This window comes from Falco peregrinus, chromosome 1 (assembly GCF_023634155.1).
Source record: "Falco peregrinus isolate bFalPer1 chromosome 1, bFalPer1.pri, whole genome shotgun sequence".
NCBI lineage: Eukaryota > Metazoa > Chordata > Aves > Falconiformes > Falconidae > Falco > Falco peregrinus.
Window position 1 is genome coordinate 97,714,334 of NC_073721.1, and position 12,698 is coordinate 97,727,031.

The window sequence follows — 12,698 nt, forward strand, 5'->3', positions numbered from 1 at the left end:
TGCTGCAGGAGCTGGAGCAGAAGAGCAGCTTTACCTGGGGAGCCCTGCTCTTGGCTGCCCAGCAGCTCTTCTGGTTACGGGCCATTGCTGCACCCCTGGTCCTGTGCTTTATGCTGTGGTGCTGTCCCAGCAAAAGCAGCCATCAGCCAGAGAGCAGCAGCAAGGAGGGCAGCTCCCAAAACAAGGCGTGTAAGGAGGACCAAGAAGAGAAACCCAGTGTTGCGCTGGATGTGGCAAGTTTCGACCAAGTGCCCCCCAAAACGGTCTGTGATGCTGCAGCAGCTGATGAATGCTCTGTGTCTGCCAAGAACTCCCCAGGACCAGTTTCATGCCACGACTGAAGCCAGCCATCAGTGTGGGCATTGCCTTACAAGACTGGATTCCGCACAACACTTACGCTGTCTACCGCTTGCTCGTGCCCCTGGAGCCCCCCCAAGGACATGCCTTCCACATGGAGAGGGGCACCACAGAGGGGGAGCTGCTGAGGAACCCCATGCTCCGCGTAGAGCTGAAGTGCACCTGCGGGCAGGAACAGCTGGTGGAGGGCGCGCTGTGCTTCATCCACCACCCCAAGGAGGAGCTGATGGAAAATCAGGGTGCCAGCCTCCTAGGCACCCTCTGCACTGGCCCCTACCTGGACATGGAGGAAACCACCCGCTGGTTCCAGATATTGCTAAAAGCAGCCTGGCAGCGTTTGCCTAAGTCGGAACACTGCGGTCTGACAGTGCTGCCCTCCAGGCGCTCCTGCAAGGTCCGGCTGATGTCCGGTTCCAAAGCTGCCCTCCTGACTGAGATGATGTTTGGGTTGCAGCAGGATGACACGGACATCTTCCTGAGCATCAGGTAGGCAGAGGCCACTGTTGCCAGCAGCAGGACGCAGCCAGAGAGCTGTGCTATGGGAGAGGTTCAGTTCTTCATGCACAGGGCCAGTCCTCAAGACACTCCCCGCAGAGCTGGTGCTGCACAACGGAGCGCATCGGACACGCACAACACACTGCTCTGTTTGCAACGGCAATTGCTGCCGCACCTTTCCTCCACAGCAAAAGCGCACTGTGGGGCGCGGGGCCCGATGCAGCGGAAGGGACCGATGCAAGGAGCCTTGGTGAGGAGCTGGATGAGGCCACGCGAGAGTGCATGCAGCAGCACTTTTCATGAAGTTAAGCACGAAGAAACACCGTTGCGGTGGAACTTAGGTGGTGACGCAAGTGGAGGCAGACTGAGAAACACTATGCCTACGTGGCTGGGTTCGGACAAAATGGAAAAATGCCTTTTATTGTTTATATAAATTGTATATAAATATCTTCGATATTACATGTGTCAGACCCTGACAGGCTTTCTGTGTCCTTCTTGTTTGCTATTTGCTGTTGCTGTAGGTGCCCGTATGCTACGGTTCTAAGTTCCGGTTCTTCACATCCTGTTTACATACCTGACAATTTGGGGCTGTCTGAAAGGTACACGGCTAAGTCTTTAAAGCAACTAACTCGTCTGCAGACCCACTACAGACCCCAGCAATCTTCATACAGGGCAGTGTGCTACAGCACAATTTTGTCATTCTGTTTACCTCCAGCATGTGGTGTGAGTGGGCACATGGCAGGAGATACTCCCTTTTTATCTTGGTGGTTTTCAAATAAGGAAAGAAAAAAAGAATTAAAAGCAACAGAAACCCACCCTTGGGCTGCATGTGGGAGGGCCAGGCCAGAAGGCAGCAGGTCTTGGGAGAGTCGGGCGGTGCTGGCTGTCCCCACAGCCACTTTGGATCATGGGAAGCATTAGGAAACTTTCACAACTGGCCCAGGCCAAGCCAGGAGAGAGGCCGGGAGGCAAAGTATGGACTTACAAGAGTGATTCTTTACTCGTGCGCATGAGGTGTCCCATTCAAACTGGGGCACCCCGAACACGGCTTTACACGAGGTTCTCAGACCTCAACATGATTTGACCAATCCCTCTTTAACTCAGAGATACTATTATTTTGCAAAGCAGCTGCAATTCTATGGCATCACGTGGCATCACGTCCCACCTGCCGCGTTCTTGATGTAAACGACCCTGGAGCTGGTCTCGCTACGGTTACTTATCGGTGCTGCCAGGCAACGGGGGGGTTTCACAGAGGTGTTAGAGGGGCTCGGAGGCAGGCATGGTAGTCTGCGATTGGGGCATTCAGAGCACGTGAGTAAGGGACAGGATCCAGGAGAAGTCCAGGAGGCCAAGTTGAGCCACCCACCCAGCCACCTGCATCAGAACCAGTGCCACCAGGAAAGCGCCTAAGTATTAGCAGCTGGAGCGTCTGTCCTGAGAGGCACCGAAGCACCTGTCTGCTGCCCAGACAGTTTCTCTAGAGAAGCTTGCTGCCCACCAGGAGTTCACAGTCGTGACGTCACCGACAGGCTGCCAAGCCTGCTGAAGCCTACAGGTTATCGTCCACTCCTACTATGCAATGTAAGGTCTAGTGATGCTGTGACGAGGCAGCTGAGGACCATCAAATCAAACTGTAGCCCCGCGGAGCAATGCTAAAAGAATCAGGAGCGCAGGTGGTGTTCTCCTCCATCCTCCCAGGCAGAGGAGGGGCTTCAGCAAGGAGGAGACATGCTGAATAGAAGAGTGCCTGGCTGCGTAGCTGGGGCTCAAGGTTTTGGCTTCCATCATCGTGGATCTACCCTTGAGAAGCTGCGTCTCTTGGGAGCTGGGGACATTCACCTGACCTCATACCGCAGGGCAGGAGAGGGCAGAATGCGGGACACCGAAACGGAAGGGAAATGCCTGCACAGCGGCCCTCTGACGAGAGCGGCAGCATCCTCCATCCTCCTCTCAGTGGTCTATCCCAGCGCAGCGGCCGCTGAAGACCACAGTGGCTGCAAAGATGATAGTCACCCTGCTTCCCCTTCACACTTTCACGGCCACGGTGGCAATGCCACACAGGCTCAGAAACTCCCTGGCAGCTGCGGCTGGGCAGGGACCAAGCGGGAGGCACCGCTGATGTGCCTCCACGTGTTCACTGGGGTCCGGCTGGAGAATCTGCCCGTGCCAGACACTCCCCAGGGAGCTGGTACCGCAGAAGTGAACATGCTGGACATGGAGAAGACGGTGCTCTCTCGGCAGCGGGAGTTGCCTGCTGGGAAACGTCCACCCGCACCCCGTCATGCCCCTTGGGGAACATCTCTTTGGAAGCAATGTCCTCTCGCAGTGGCACAGCAGCACAGAGATCCTGCCGTGGAGAGGCCCCGTCCCGCCACCAGGATATCGGGAGATATACCACCCCGCACCCGCTGCTGTCCCAAAGGCACCAAGAGCACACCCTCGACCACAAGCACAGTGGTCAGCACCAAGGGAGCCGCCTGGGTCAAAAGCTGTGAGCGTCTGACAAGCCTTTGACGCCATTTCCCACAGCATTCTGCTGAGAAACGAGCTGCTTATGGCTTGGACGGCTGCACTCTTTGCGGGGCCAAAAGCTGGCTGGGTGGCCAGGCCTAAGGAGTGGTAGCGAACGGAGTTAAATCCAGCTGGTGGCCAGCCACAAGCGGTGTTCCCCAGGGCTCAGTCCCAGGGCCAGTTCTGTTTAATCTCTTTCTCGACGATCTGGACGGGGGCCTTGAGTGCTCCCTCAGTAAGTTTGCAGGCGACACCAAGCTGGGCAGGAGCGTTCATCTGCTTGAAGACAGGAAGGCTCTGCAGGGGGGTGTGGACAGGCTGGGTTGATGTCCAAAGCCAATTCCATGAGGTTCAACAAGGCTCAGTGCCAGGCCCTGCACTCGGGCCACAGCAACCCCACGCCACCCTACAGGCCTGGGGCAGAGTGGCTGGGAAGCTGCCTGGAGGAAAAGGACCTGGGGGTGTTGGTCAGCGGCCGGCTGCATATGAGCCAGCAGTGTGGCCAGGTGGCCAGGAAGGCCAAGAGCGCCCTGGCCTGTGTCAGAAATAGTGCGGCCAGCAGGGCTAGGGAATGATGGTCCCCCTGTGCTCGGCACTGCTGAGGCCGCACCTCGAGCAGCGCGATCAGTTTTGGGCCCCTCACTACAAGAAAAATACTGAGGTGCTGGAGCGCGTCCAAAGATGAGCAGCGGAGCTGGTGAAGGTTCTGGAGCTCAAGTCTGACGAGGAGCGGCTGAGGGAACTGGGGTGTTGAGCCTGGAGAAAAGGAGGCTGAAGGGAGACCTTAGCGCTCTCTGCAGCTGCCTGAAAGGAGGTTGTGGCGAGGTGCGTGTCGGTCTCTTGTCCCACGTAACAAGCGCTAGGACAAGAGGAAAAGGCCCCAGGTTGCACCAGGGGACGTTTAGATTGATACTGGGAAAGATTTCTTCACCAAAACGGTTGTCAAGCACTGGAGGAGGCTGCCCAGGGAAGTGGTGGAGGCACCATCCCTGGAGGTAGTTAAAAGACGCGCAGACGTGGCGCACCGCAGCATGGGTTATTGGTGGACTTGGCAGTGCTGGGTTTGCGGTTGGACTCGGTGATCTTAAAGGCCTTCTCCAACCTAAACGACTCTCTGATTCTATATGACAATACGTCCAAACTATAGCAGCGTGCGTATCACATGGCAAGCGGCTGTGAAGGAAATTAACTCTAGCCCAGCCTCAAGGAGTACACCAGGGCAGCTGTGAGCCGCTGAGGCGGGCTGGGGCCAAAGGCCGGGCTGGCCGGTGGCCGTGCCTGTGATGCGCTCTGGTGATGTCAGATGTCACAATGGGGACAGTTACCAGGGGCGCCAGCAGGCCTGGGATGTCAGATGTCACAATGGGGACAGTTACCAGGGGCGCCAGCAGGCCTGGGACGTCAGATGTCACAATGGGGACAGTTACCAGGGGCGCCAGCAGGCCTGGGCCAACCGTGAGTGCACACGTGGCGGGAGGCTGGGCTGGACGAGGGCTGGGGGAGAAAGGCTGGCCCCCGCGGGTGGGCTCTCACCCTGCCTTCTCATTTCAGCCTTGAATGCTTTGTCTGCCTCGGGAGTCCATGTTACGTTGATTCGGGTTGTGCTCAGCGGATCAGATAAAGGCTTTGCAGGTAGTCCATACTGATATAGCCATAGACGACACGAACCTGTCGTTCCTAGAAAGGTTCGTAGATCTCTCACCGTTTCCAGTCTGGGTGTCTGGCAGACAGCCTCCTTCCTTGTTCTTCCCAGGGAGCGTTGCCCAGCGGAGACTTCGTATCCCAGGTATGCCGCTTTTTCTTGCACCAGCTGTGCTTTCTGTTGGGAGACTCTATAGCCACTTAAACCCAAGAAGTTTACAAGAGAGATCATCCGTTGTACACATTCTTCTTCTGTTTCGGTCGCTATTAATAAGTCATCTCCAGATTGTAGAAGAACGCCACCTCCCAGTGGCTGTTGCTATTGTTCCGATTCTTTGGCTAGTTGGTTACCAAACAAAGTGGGACTATTTTTAAATCCCTGTGGTAAAACCGTCCAGTTTAGCTGCACCTTTCTCCCTCTGTTGAGAGACTCCCATTCAAAAGCAAAAAGCTTTTGACTTTCCTGAGCTCGGGGTAGACAGAAAAAGGCATCTTTTAAGTCTAACACTGTAACCCAAATCAAGTGATCCTCAACTTTGTTAAAAGCGTATATGGGTTTGCTACTACGGGGTGCAAAGTTTTAGTTATTTCACCCTGCATCGAGGGCCCAGCCGCTGGCGGGAGCGCCTTGGGCAGGGCATGGGGACCCCCGGGTGCTGGGGCTGGGCGCAGGCCTTGCTGCCTCCCAGCTGGCTCACCCCCTCTCCTGCCTGCCCCCAGCTCCCTGCGGCTCCCACAGCCAGCTCCCTCCTGCCCAGCCCCACTGAAGCCCTTCTCTCTCTCCTCCTGCAGGCCATGGCTGCAACGTTCTTCTATTGGTTGGTAGTAAGCCTCATCCAGCAACAACAGATGGTTGGTGATGAGCTGGATGATGCCACACATGAGCGCATGCAGCAGCGTGCCCAGCAGCTGAACCAGGAGATGTCTCGGCTGCTGCAGGAGCTGGAGCAGAAGAGCAGCTTTACCTGGGGAGCCCTGCTCTTGGCTGCCCAGCAGCTCTTCTGGTTACGGGCCATTGCTGCACCCCTGGTCCTGTGCTTTATGCTGTGGTGCTGTCCCAGCAAAAGCAGCCATCAGCCAGAGAGCAGCAGCAAGGAGGGCAGCTCCCAAAACAAGGCGTGTAAGGAGGACCAAGAAGAGAAACCCAGTGTTGCGCTGGATGTGGCAAGTTTCGACCAAGTGCCCCCCAAAACGGTCTGTGATGCTGCAGCAGCTGATGAATGCTCTGTGTCTGCCAAGAACTCCCCAGGACCAGTTTCGTGCCACGACTGAAGCCAGCCATCAGTGTGGGCATTGCCTTACAAGACTGGATTCCGCACAACACTTACGCTGTCTACCGCTTGCTCGTGCCCCTGGAGCCCCCCCAAGGACATGCCTTCCACATGGAGAGGGGCACCACAGAGGGGGAGCTGCTGAGGAACCCCATGCTCCGCGTAGAGCTGAAGTGCACCTGCGGGCAGGAACAGCTGGTGGAGGGCGCGCTGTGCTTCATCCACCACCCCAAGGAGGAGCTGATGGAAAATCAGGGTGCCAGCCTCCTAGGCACCCTCTGCACTGGCCCCTACCTGGACATGGAGGAAACCACCCGCTGGTTCCAGATATTGCTAAAAGCAGCCTGGCAGCGTTTGCCTAAGTCGGAACACTGCGGTCTGACAGTGCTGCCCTCCAGGCGCTCCTGCAAGGTCCGGCTGATGTCCGGTTCCAAAGCTGCCCTCCTGACTGAGATGATGTTTGGGTTGCAGCAGGATGACACGGACATCTTCCTGAGCATCAGGTAGGCAGAGGCCACTGTTGCCAGCAGCAGGACGCAGCCAGAGAGCTGTGCTATGGGAGAGGTTCAGTTCTTCATGCACAGGGCCAGTCCTCAAGACACTCCCCGCAGAGCTGGTGCTGCACAACGGAGCGCATCGGACACGCACAACACACTGCTCTGTTTGCAACGGCAATTGCTGCCGCACCTTTCCTCCACAGCAAAAGCGCACTGTGGGGCGCGGGGCCCGATGCAGCGGAAGGGACCGATGCAAGGAGCCTTGGTGAGGAGCTGGATGAGGCCACGCGAGAGTGCATGCAGCAGCACTTTTCATGAAGTTAAGCACGAAGAAACACCGTTGCGGTGGAACTTAGGTGGTGACGCAAGTGGAGGCAGACTGAGAAACACTATGCCTACGTGGCTGGGTTCGGACAAAATGGAAAAATGCCTTTTATTGTTTATATAAATTGTATATAAATATCTTCGATAGTACATGTGTCAGACCCTGACAGGCTTTCTGTGTCCTTCTTGTTTGCTATTTGCTGTTGCTGTAGGTGCCCGTATGCTACGGTTCTAAGTTCCGGTTCTTCACATCCTGTTTACATACCTGACAATTTGGGGCTGTCTGAAAGGTACACGGCTAAGTCTTTAAAGCAACTAACTCGTCTGCAGACCCACTACAGACCCCAGCAATCTTCATACAGGGCAGTGTGCTACAGCACAATTTTGTCATTCTGTTTACCTCCAGCATGTGGTGTGAGTGGGCACATGGCAGGAGATACTCCCTTTTTATCTTGGTGGTTTTCAAATAAGGAAAGAAAAAAAGAATTAAAAGCAACAGAAACCCACCCTTGGGCTGCATGTGGGAGGGCCAGGCCAGAAGGCAGCAGGTCTTGGGAGAGTCGGGCGGTGCTGGCTGTCCCCACAGCCACTTTGGATCATGGGAAGCATTAGGAAACTTTCACAACTGGCCCAGGCCAGGCCAGGAGAGAGGCCGGGAGGCAAAGTATGGACTTACAAGAGTGATTCTTTACTCGTGCGCATGAGGTGTCCCATTCAAACTGGGGCACCCCGAACACGGCTTTACACGAGGTTCTCAGACCTCAACATGATTTGACCAATCCCTCTTTAACTCAGAGATACTATTATTTTGCAAAGCAGCTGCAATTCTATGGCATCACGTGGCATCACGTCCCACCTGCCGCGTTCTTGATGTAAACGACCCTGGAGCTGGTCTCGCTACGGTTACTTATCGGTGCTGCCAGGCAACGGGGGGGTTTCACAGAGGTGTTAGAGGGGCTCGGAGGCAGGCATGGTAGTCTGCGATTGGGGCATTCAGAGCACGTGAGTAAGGGACAGGATCCAGGAGAAGTCCAGGAGGCCAAGTTGAGCCACCCACCCAGCCACCTGCATCAGAACCAGTGCCACCAGGAAAGCGCCTAAGTATTAGCAGCTGGAGCGTCTGTCCTGAGAGGCACCGAAGCACCTGTCTGCTGCCCAGACAGTTTCTCTAGAGAAGCTTGCTGCCCACCAGGAGTTCACAGTCGTGACGTCACCGACAGGCTGCCAAGCCTGCTGAAGCCTACAGGTTATCGTCCACTCCTACTATGCAATGTGAGGTCTAGTGATGCTGTGACGAGGCAGCTGAGGACCATCAAATCAAACTGTAGCCCCGCGGAGCAATGCTAAAAGAATCAGGAGCGCAGGTGGTGTTCTCCTCCATCCTCCCAGGCAGAGGAGGGGCTTCAGCAAGGAGGAGACATGCTGAATAGAAGAGTGCCTGGCTGCGTAGCTGGGGCTCAAGGTTTTGGCTTCCATCATCGTGGATCTACCCTTGAGAAGCTGCGTCTCTTGGGAGCTGGGGACATTCACCTGACCTCATACCGCAGGGCAGGAGAGGGCAGAATGCGGGACACCGAAACGGAAGGGAAATGCCTGCACCGCGGCCCTCTGACGAGAGCGGCAGCATCCTCCATCCTCCTCTCAGTGGTCTATCCCAGCGCAGCGGCCGCTGAAGACCACAGTGGCTGCAAAGATGATAGTCACCCTGCTTCCCCTTCACACTTTCACGGCCACGGTGGCAATGCCACACGGGCTCAGAAACTCCCTGGCAGCTGCGGCTGGGCAGGGACCAAGCGGGAGGCACCGCTGATGTGCCTCCACGTGTTCACTGGGGTCCGGCTGGAGAATCTGCCCGTGCCAGACACTCCCCAGGGAGCTGGTACCGCAGAAGTGAACATGCTGGACATGGAGAAGACGGTGCTCTCTCGGCAGCGGGAGTTGCCTGCTGGGAAACGTCCACCCGCACCCCGTCATGCCCCTTGGGGAACATCTCTTTGGAAGCAATGTCCTCTCGCAGTGGCACAGCAGCACAGAGATCCTGCCGTGGAGAGGCCCCGTCCCGCCACCAGGATATCGGGAGATATACCACCCCGCACCCGCTGCTGTCCCAAAGGCACCAAGAGCACACCCTCGACCACAAGCACAGTGGTCAGCACCAAGGGAGCCGCCTGGGTCAAAAGCTGTGAGCGTCTGACAAGCCTTTGACGCCATTTCCCACAGCATTCTGCTGAGAAACGAGCTGCTTATGGCTTGGACGGCTGCACTCTTTGCGGGGCCAAAAGCTGGCTGGGTGGCCAGGCCTAAGGAGTGGTAGCGAACGGAGTTAAATCCAGCTGGTGGCCAGCCACAAGCGGTGTTCCCCAGGGCTCAGTCCCAGGGCCAGTTCTGTTTAATCTCTTTCTCGACGATCTGGACGGGGGCCTTGAGTGCTCCCTCAGTAAGTTTGCAGGCGACACCAAGCTGGGCAGGAGCGTTCATCTGCTTGAAGACAGAAAGGCTCTGCAGGGGGGTGTGGACAGGCTGGGTTGATGTCCAAAGCCAATTCCATGAGGTTCAACAAGGCTCAGTGCCAGGCCCTGCACTCGGGCCACAGCAACCCCACGCCACCCTACAGGCCTGGGGCAGAGTGGCTGGGAAGCTGCCTGGAGGAAAAGGACCTGGGGGTGTTGGTCAGCGGCCGGCTGCATATGAGCCAGCAGTGTGGCCAGGTGGCCAGGAAGGCCAAGAGCGCCCTGGCCTGTGTCAGAAATAGTGCGGCCAGCAGGGCTAGGGAATGATGGTCCCCCTGTGCTCGGCACTGCTGAGGCCGCACCTCGAGCAGCGCGATCAGTTTTGGGCCCCTCACTACAAGAAAAATACTGAGGTGCTGGAGCGCGTCCAAAGATGAGCAGCGGAGCTGGTGAAGGTTCTGGAGCTCAAGTCTGACGAGGAGCGGCTGAGGGAACTGGGGTGTTGAGCCTGGAGAAAAGGAGGCTGAGGGGAGACCTTAGCGCTCTCTGCAGCTGCCTGAAAGGAGGTTGTGGCGAGGTGCGTGTCGGTCTCTTGTCCCACGTAACAAGCGCTAGGACAAGAGGAAAAGGCCCCAGGTTGCACCAGGGGACGTTTAGATTGATACTGGGAAAGATTTCTTCACCAAAACGGTTGTCAAGCACTGGAGGAGGCTGCCCAGGGAAGTGGTGGAGGCACCATCCCTGGAGGTAGTTAAAAGACGCGCAGACGTGGCGCACCGCAGCATGGGTTATTGGTGGACTTGGCAGTGCTGGGTTTGCGGTTGGACTCGGTGATCTTAAAGGCCTTCTCCAACCTAAACGACTCTCTGATTCTATATGACAATACGTCCAAACTATAGCAGCGTGCGTATCACATGGCAAGCGGCTGTGAAGGAAATTAACTCTAGCCCAGCCTCAAGGAGTACACCAGGGCAGCTGTGAGCCGCTGAGGCGGGCTGGGGCCAAAGGCCGGGCTGGCCGGTGGCCGTGCCTGTGATGCGCTCTGGTGATGTCAGATGTCACAATGGGGACAGTTACCAGGGGCGCCAGCAGGCCTGGGATGTCAGATGTCACAATGGGGACAGTTACCAGGGGCGCCAGCAGGCCTGGGACGTCAGATGTCACAATGGGGACAGTTACCAGGGGCGCCAGCAGGCCTGGGCCAACCGTGAGTGCACACGTGGCGGGAGGCTGGGCTGGACGAGGGCTGGGGGAGAAAGGCTGGCCCCCGCGGGTGGGCTCTCACCCTGCCTTCTCATTTCAGCCTTGAATGCTTTGTCTGCCTCGGGAGTCCATGTTACGTTGATTCGGGTTGTGCTCAGCGGATCAGATAAAGGCTTTGCAGGTAGTCCATACTGATATAGCCATAGACGACACGAACCTGTCGTTCCTAGAAAGGTTCGTAGATCTCTCACCGTTTCCAGTCTGGGTGTCTGGCAGACAGCCTCCTTCCTTGTTCTTCCCAGGGAGCGTTGCCCAGCGGAGACTTCGTATCCCAGGTATGCCGCTTTTTCTTGCACCAGCTGTGCTTTCTGTTGGGAGACTCTATAGCCACTTAAACCCAAGAAGTTTACAAGAGAGATCATCCGTTGTACACATTCTTCTTCTGTTTCGGTCGCTATTAATAAGTCATCTCCAGATTGTAGAAGAACGCCACCTCCCAGTGGCTGTTGCTATTGTTCCGATTCTTTGGCTAGTTGGTTACCAAACAAAGTGGGACTATTTTTAAATCCCTGTGGTAAAACCGTCCAGTTTAGCTGCACCTTTCTCCCTCTGTTGAGAGACTCCCATTCAAAAGCAAAAAGCTTTTGACTTTCCTGAGCTCGGGGTAGACAGAAAAAGGCATCTTTTAAGTCTAACACTGTAACCCAAATCAAGTGATCCTCAACTTTGTTAAAAGCGTATATGGGTTTGCTACTACGGGGTGCAAAGTTTTAGTTATTTCACCCTGCATCGAGGGCCCAGCCGCTGGCGGGAGCGCCTTGGGCAGGGCATGGGGGACCCCCGGGTGCTGGGGCTGGGCGCAGGCCTTGCTGCCTCCCAGCTGGCTCACCCCCTCTCCTGCCTGCCCCCAGCTCCCTGCGGCTCCCACAGCCAGCTCCCTCCTGCCCAGCCCCACTGAAGCCCTTCTCTCTCTCCTCCTGCAGGCCATGGCTGCAACGTTCTTCTATTGGTTGGTAGTAAGCCTCATCCAGCAACAACAGATGGTTGGTGATGAGCTGGATGATGCCACACATGAGCGCATGCAGCAGCGTGCCCAGCAGCTGAACCAGGAGATGTCTCGGCTGCTGCAGGAGCTGGAGCAGAAGAGCAGCTTTACCTGGGGAGCCCTGCTCTTGGCTGCCCAGCAGCTCTTCTGGTTACGGGCCATTGCTGCACCCCTGGTCCTGTGCTTTATGCTGTGGTGCTGTCCCAGCAAAAGCAGCCATCAGCCAGAGAGCAGCAGCAAGGAGGGCAGCTCCCAAAACAAGGCGTGTAAGGAGGACCAAGAAGAGAAACCCAGTGTTGCGCTGGATGTGGCAAGTTTCGACCAAGTGCCCCCCAAAACGGTCTGTGATGCTGCAGCAGCTGATGAATGCTCTGTGTCTGCCAAGAACTCCCCAGGACCAGTTTCGTGCCACGACTGAAGCCAGCCATCAGTGTGGGCATTGCCTTACAAGACTGGATTCCCCACAACACTTACGCTGTCTACCGCTTGCTCGTGCCCCTGGAGCCCCCCCAAGGACATGCCTTCCACATGGAGAGGGGCACCACAGAGGGGGAGCTGCTGAGGAACCCCATGCTCCGCGTAGAGCTGAAGTGCACCTGCGGGCAGGAACAGCTGGTGGAGGGCGCGCTGTGCTTCATCCACCACCCCAAGGAGGAGCTGATGGAAAATCAGGGTGCCAGCCTCCTAGGCACCCTCTGCACTGGCCCCTACCTGGACATGGAGGAAACCACCCGCTGGTTCCAGATATTGCTAAAAGCAGCCTGGCAGCGTTTGCCTAAGTCGGAACACTGCGGTCTGACAGTGCTGCCCTCCAGGCGCTCCTGCAAGGTCCGGCTGATGTCCGGTTCCAAAGCTGCCCTCCTGACTGAGATGATGTTTGGGTTGCAGCAGGATGACACGGACA